We start from the raw sequence: 8,228 nt of genomic DNA on the forward strand, positions 1-8,228 counted from the left end.
CTTGTCTACCTGTTGTCTCTTGATATGAGCTGGACAACCCCAAATTCTGAGATGACTCAGACTTGGCTTCTTACCATGCCATATCTCATATGGTGTGGTAGGAACGATTTTAGAGAAAACCCTATTCAATACATACATTGCTGTCTTGAGACAATGTCCTCAAAGAAACTCAGGAAGGTCCGTGAAGCTCATCATGGAACGGACCATATCTAATAGGGTCCGGTTCCTCCGTTCTAAAATCTCGTTGAGTTGTGATGTTCCAGGTGGAGTCCATTGAGAGACTATGCCATTATCCTTAAGATAGTCTAGGAACTCCCGACTAAGGTATTCACCTCTTCGATCTGATCGAAGAATCTTAATGGGCTTTCCTGTTTGTTTTTCTACCTCATGTCTGAATTCTTTGAACTTTTCAAAGGCTTCAGACTTGTGTTTCATTAGAAATACATACCCGTACCTAGACATATCATCGATGAAGGTAATGAAGTAGACATAGTTGCCTCTTGCCGGCACATCAAATGGGCCGCACACATCTGTATGTACTAGGACAAATAGGTCTGGGGCCCTTTCCCTATGTCCTATAAAAGGGAGCTTGGTCATTTTGCCTTGAAGGCATGATTCACAAACTGGATATGATTCAAAATTCAACGGACTCAATAGTCCGGATTTCTCCAATTTGTTAACCCTGTCTTTCGCTATATGACCTAGCCTTAGGTGCCATAGATACCTATCATTTAGACTACCTCTAGATCTTTTAATTTCCATCCACCTTCTGCTTCTTCGCAGACTTCTTCTTTCCAAAAGACTTTCTCTTGGAAGAAGTCTGCTCTACAGTAAGGACTGAGCCTTTTGAATCCTTCAAAGAAAGCTCAGTCGTAACCAACATGTTCATTAACTCAGCTAAGGTACACTGCATCTTATGTATATAGAAGTTCATGATGAACTAACCATATGCATCAGACAAGGATTGAAGGATCGCATCAATCTGAAAATCCCTGTCTAAGATGACACCGAGCTTCTCAAGCTCCTCAAGGTTCTTGATCATTGACAAACAATGATCTTGGACTGACTGTCCATCATGCATTTTAGTCTTAAAAAATCTTTGAAAGATGTGATACTTAGCTGCGCGACTTTGTTCACCAAACAACTCTTGTAGGTGAGCCAACATTTGACGGGTAGTCATAATGTTCTCATGCTGGTGTTGCAAGTCATCAGACATAGCACCCAATATATAGTACCTGGCTTTGTTATCGTCATCCATCCACTTTTTCAGAGACGCTCTCTGTTCAGCAGTCGGACGTGCTGGTATTGCAGGTGGATCCTGGTCTAAGACATGAGTCAGTTTCTCGAAATTCAGAACAATTCTGTAGTTCCTCAACCAGTCCTTGAAATTAGGTCCAGTCAATTTGTGGGTGTCTAGTATTTTGGTCAGGGGGTTGGACGCAGACATATTTCCTGTAGAGAGTCAAAAGTTTCTAGTTAGATTTTGTGATCAGACTTAATCAATTTATTTAGGGGTTTCATTTTTAAATAAATTAGGCTCTCACTATTTTCTCAGATCCCTACACTCCCTAGGTAGAGATGTGAAAATCTCTGTGATTAGTGATTTCTAATGGGTGGTGCGGTCTCACCGACTGGTTTACCACCTCACCTAACAGTTATTGATGATAGGTCAATCGATGAGTGGACAACTCTTATCCAATGATTCTCTAATCATGGTGCACCAAAAACTTGGTCTCTAATTCATGAAGCTCATCGTGTCCGAAATATTGCTTCAATCTTTAGTTAAGTCAGACCCACCATTTGCATGAATTAGATTCCTGATTAGGTCCCTCACTGTATTCGGAATATTGAGCACAACCCATCCTCTAATCCGTAGCATTCAATGCCTAATGGACATGGTTGCGTCTTCCTGGTGCAACTGAGCCACTGTAATCAGTCGAGAATAATAAACTCCGGGAAGGGCCCGCACATCCACAATGGTGGAAGACCTTAGACTTAGTATTTTCTTAGGAAGATTTGATTTAGGTCTCATTAAACTTGACTTGACATAGTCATAATAATTATGACTAACCTAGTGGCATGGGTTAGCTCGAATTGTTAGCCACCTCAAATCAGAACTGGATCGACACATATAGTCAGGTAAGTGAGACTGGTGGGAGAGATATGCCATTAACTTATCAAGAACACATTCGAGTCGAGTAGCTCCCAATTAAAAACTAGTTGGTCGCATCTGTCCAACTTACCTTAGACACTAAATTGTCAAACCAAAACCAATTGAGTTAGTCTACAATCCAGGCTCTAACCATTGAGCCAAATTAGGTCTTAACTTGATCGAGTCACATCTAAATGTGATTCGACCTTGACCTAGATTTAATTCTATTAGGTTGGTCAATTATTAGCTTTAATGATCTCACCTAACCAATTTTTGATTCGGTTTGATCAACCGCTAGACCTAATTGAGCTACCCAAGCCCGAATCCAATTTTATGAAAATGACTTAGATCTGAAATTCTCAATTTTAGACCTAATTTAATTTTATAAGCTTAATTCATTAATTAAGTCTTGGATTCATAAATAAAATATGTAAATAAATCCTAGGGTTTCAGGATCTAGGGTTTTACAGAAAAGTAAATTTTGATTTCTGATTAAGGATGAACGCGCAGCACCCCTACACGTCATAAAAATATCCCGTTGAATGGAAGGAGAGGGTCTTAAACCCTACTTTGTTCTTATGATCGGACGGCTATGAGGAACACCTTAATCAGAAATATTAATTTAACTACAAAACTAGTTATATCTAAATTACATATCACATATATAATTTCAGATCTAACTTATACATGCTTTGTATACATCTCATGTATTAAAATCTGATCTAATTAGTATGCTTTCAGATCTGATATATCACATATAACATCTGAAAAATAAGATTTAAATTGAACTATTCAATATAAAATCTATTCTAGACAGTTACTAGAATAATTCTACAACTAGTTTAGACAAGCAACAGATCAATCTTATGTATTAATTAAAAATTTATTTTTTATTTTTTGATATGAATATAATATTTATAACATCAAAAAAATAGAGAATAAATTAGATCTAATTTATAGTTTAATCATATTAAAACATAAAACTATAAGACTATTCATAGATCAAACTACTCCTAGTCTAGTCATGCATCTCATACATGTTAGATCTACTTAGATTTAATTTTAAATTTTTTTAATTTTAGATCCTATCACATCTGATGTGACATTTGAAATCTATTAATATCAGATAAAAAAAATAAAAATTAGATCTAAATTAGATCTAAAATAGAGCCATCAACCTGGCTCTGATACCAGTTGAAGGAAAAAATCGATTTTTTCCTTGTAGGATCTTCTAGATCTAATGAGATCTGGAGCAGAATATTTTAAAAAAAATTATCCTACCATATTTTAGATCTAAGATCTATTAGATCTAATTCTTATTATCTGATATTTAATCTAAAATTAAATCTGAAAATATGAGGAATAGAGAAATACCTCTAGGATAACTAGATTATCTTGTAGATGATCGCAGCAATGCCCGAGGTTTTAAAATAGCCACACAGTCACCTGACCTCTATCGATATCCACTCAAGCAGGATCTGGATCATCTTCTCCTCATGAATCTTTGCTCCAAAAATTAGATCTGGATCTGATCTAGAAGATCTTCAAAAGATCTTCTGAAGCTGGAGCAGCAGCTTCTCGATAAATCCCTGCAGCCTTCTGATCAGGGAGCCACCACGCCTTGGACAAGCACCAGATGGACGCCCAACTTCTTGGACATGAAGAGGGGAGAGAGAGGACTAGAGGGGGAATAGAGAAGTGGAGGGATATTAGGTTTTTGTTGGAGATTGAGCAGAGTCTCTAAACCCTAGGCGCAGATAGGGTTTAAATAGACCCTGCTGCACCATGCAGTGCCACATCATTCGATCAATCAAAAAATTCTAATTAATTCTGAAAAAATTTTAATTGGTGGAGTGATGTCATCTGATCATATCAGATAAGAACCCCATAATTTCTCCTACTGTTGGCGCCAACACGGATAAGCACAGTGAGGTTGGCGCCCAACAGTTTGAGTCTATCAAGGCATAGAGTCCTCATCTCATGGGACCCTATCCTTATCCACTTGGGGCACACACCATATTTGATTATGGCACCCACTTTGAGGGTAAAATTAGTAGGTGGACACTCCATAAAAACTCTCCAATGACCTCTTGCCAAGTGGCCTTCAGTCCAAGGTCCATGGGTCAACGTTTGACCAATGTCCTAAAACGAAAATGATAGATGACAGGAATTAGCAAGTGTTGTCTTAAATTCATCTCATGAATTAAGATAAAAAATTTTTGAGCTGAATTGGCTCCAGTCAGACTGAGAAAAATTTTTTCAAGGTTCTCTGGTTGAGTCAAATCACATTTGGCTCAGTCGAGATAGAAAAGATTATACGAGGAAAAAGTTAGGCTCAATCGTGTGCTAGCATGATTTTTTTGAACCTAATTGGATCTAATCCAAATCAATCAAACTGGACTAGCTCAATTGATGACATCCAGACCCTAACTCTTATTTGTGTGACCCAGTTAGGTTCATTTTCGTATGGTAATGAGATATGTCGTGATCTCATCATCGACATCATCGAAATTCTTTTCGATGGACCAGAGCTTTTCTGATTCAGATAATTTAGAATGATCGATCATCAATATCATTCTAATTACTCTCAAAATCTACTAGTAATACCTAGCAGTATATGGTGGCAACCTATCAAAAATGAAGACGAACCTCTCAGTGCAGCTACCTGTGTGATTAAGTTCTTCTATCATGAGTCCCAACTGAATTAGGGTTAAGGTGAACTCGTCAAACCCAACATCAGTCATATGAATCAATCGATCGATCTGAGTTCGATGTGAAATCCCAATGAAAAATTTTTTTCCATTATTTCACTCTGTCATGGCCATGGACTTAAGGACTCGATCTTTCGATCATCATAGGACTACTCCTCTCATCTACCGAGGTTGATAGATCCTATCTTGGTGCAATCTGGTTCCTACAATGAATATGCTACAGCCAACATACACCTCAAGATTTCGAATAGTTAGGAGATCGAGTTATGGTGTAGTCAAACTATAACACACTCAAGGTAAACTATCGATGCACCTCAGGTCAAAGAACTAGACACACAGCTGCAGCATCGAGCTAGTCATCAACGAGAAGGTAGACTTCCTTATGACTGCTCGAGATGGTCACGTTCAGTACGCTCATTCTCAACGAATATCTGTACTCTCGCTCCGATGTCTCCACACCGTAGACTCAAAACACATCTACCCTAAGAAAGCGATCGTACACCAACCTTTCAGATCGATCACCATCTTCGTGATGATCCTATGGTCAGGAGCTGTTTATGAGTTAGTTATGTAAATTCATGCCTTAAATTTTCAACTCTTGAAAATATAAATTAATATTCCTACTAACTCAAAGGATGTATCACAGACATAATGTACACAATGTGATAGTAGAATAATCCTTTTATTCATTTATAGTCAAAATTATAAATTTGTCCTTACATTTGTACAGGAATGTGTCAGTCAATCTGGCATCTAGGGCACACATCTAACCCATAGGTGAGCCAAAGTGGAGCCCACATCAATGAAAATATGGAGGCTAACCCTCCAGGGACCCTACATGGTTTATTGAGGCCAATCACGGCTCATTGCAACCGACTTGACCCATTGAAGTTGACAAGGCCCATTGAAGCCAGCCACGGCCCACTGCAGCTGACAAGGCCCATTGAAGCCAGCCATGACCCATTGCAATCGATATGACCCATTGAAGTGATAAGATCCATTGAAGCCAACCACGATTTATTGTAGCTGATAGGGCCCATTGAAGCCAACCACAGCCTGTTGCAACTGATAAATCTCATTGAAGCCAGCCATAGCTCATTGCAACCAACATGATCCACTGAAGTTGACAAGGCCCATTGAAGCCAACCACAGCCTACTGCAACCAACAAGATCCATTGAAGCCAGCCATGGCCCATTGTAATCGATGTGGCTTAGCCTCGGCCCATTGTAGTTGATATGGGCCACTGTAGCTGTCATAGCCCACTGTAGCCATCTTAACCCACTATAGCCAGTCTCGATCCACTATAGCCGTCATGGTCTACTATAGCCATCTTGGCCCACTGTAGGTAGTCTCACCCTACTGTAGCCATCTCGGCCCATTGTAGCCAAAGGCAGATCCCTCAAAAATTTAATTGGGCCCACTGTAGCAATAAGGCCCAATGTAGCCAAACAGGGGCTAATCCCTTGGAGATCTCACACTGCCAATGGAAGCTGATGACGATAATTAGAAAGGGGTTAACTCCTCCAAAGATCCATCTAAAGAAGAAGAAGAAGCACTGGATGACATATCAAAGAGAACTTTAACAAGAGGAGCACTTCATTCAAAAGGTCTATATATATTTTGAAGAAACTTATTATAAGTTAGTTTCAGTTGAGCGAGGCTCATTACAATAACGAAAAAAAAATATAAAGCTCAGGCTCAGTTGATGTCCTTGGAGCACAAGCTGAGCCTCAGCTGATGCGACCCTTGATGGAGAGAGCAAAACTCTTCATTTTGTGATGAGCACCAACCTCCACAAAAAGATATCAGGGATGGAATGATTATTTCCTCTGTGAAAACTCATCCATCTCTCGAATATTGCTTTAAGAAGGGCTAGAAGGCTACACTAGGTAAAAGAAGAAACAAGTTCTCTGGAAAGACCCAAGACCTTTTCATGGAGGACAATGCATTAGGAGCCCCCAAATGATTGCCGCTGTGGCCTCACAGTCGGAGTGGCAGGACTTTCCAACACCTCGATCCCATGCCAAAGTAGAACACTTGCTGAAGTGTTCCCTAGAAGCACCCATAATTGATCGAAGGAAAAAGGAGATCTCCTAAAATGGAGAAGAGTACTAACGACCCTTCGACTCTGGACAAGGCAGCATCACCTTGACATTATGAAAGATGATCAAGACAATACCAACCCTAGGTGGCAAAACCCCTGTTATAGAGGGGGCACGCCCAAGCGAGTTTACCCGCCCCACTAATCACACGACAAATGTCGCCATCTGAAAGGCCCTAGAAATTGCATTTCCTAAAAAGCATGTACCAACATTAAATGCAAGTCCCACCAGATCTCCGGATTGTGCGGTTCTCTATCGCACAACCCCAAGATAGAATCATCTTCTCTGATTCATCGAAGGAGATATGACACCAATCAACACCCAACACGTGGCATGCAAACAAACCCACAATTCTTAAGAATTCATTCACCATATACTAGCAAAGCAAGCGCTTCGAACAAGGTTAAGGAAAATCTCGGCTTGAGCATGGGAATCGATCCTATCGGCCCATCGAACCATTAGAGCCCTTGATCAAAGCAAAAAGCCAACCACACCAACATCACAAAAAGATAAAAGACTTCATGTGAGAGATAAGCATAATAAAAATATAGTTTATTAACTAAAAATTTATTTATAGAAGTTTGTCAAGAAGAATGCACCAAAAACAAATATAAAAAGGATGAAGAACTAGTCTTCATCCAAAGAAAACATCCTGACCTTCTTGTCACTATTTCTGGAGTAGAGGTGCCTTAGGTCCAGCTTCGGAACCATCTTCTTCAGACACGGCTAGTAGTCTTCAAAGCCCTGGATGAACCAAACTAAAGACACCTCGACAAGCTCATTCTCAAAGTCTGTCGAGATCTTGTATTCCATGATGCACTTGTACCTAACCTCGATGAAAACCTCCACTACAGCCTCGACGATCTCCCCACTATCCCTGGGTAGAGAGGGATTCGCTCCAAGCCTTGTCGACCCTCCAGAGGGAGGCAAGGCCTAGCCCGATGGAAAAGGAGTCTAGAACGACTCTGACACAGCAACCTGTGGCCTCTTGGCCACAACCGACTTAGTCCCCACTAGGGACTGCGATGGGTCAAGGACAAAAATCTCTAGTTGAATACTCCTCACCCTCTTGGCTGAGGACTCTCGGCTTGAGGAGTTCATCTTATTTTTTACTGTCGACTTGATGGATGACAGCAATGACTTCATGACTATAGGACAAGAAAATGAGAATCTACCTCTGAAGATTACTATGACAAAAAAGCGATCGATAGTTGGATGGCAAGAAAATCCACTGGATGGGTGGTCTATTTATACAGATCATC

This window comes from Elaeis guineensis, chromosome 1, assembly GCF_000442705.2.
Source record: "Elaeis guineensis isolate ETL-2024a chromosome 1, EG11, whole genome shotgun sequence".
NCBI classification, from domain to species: Eukaryota; Viridiplantae; Streptophyta; class Magnoliopsida; order Arecales; family Arecaceae; genus Elaeis; species Elaeis guineensis.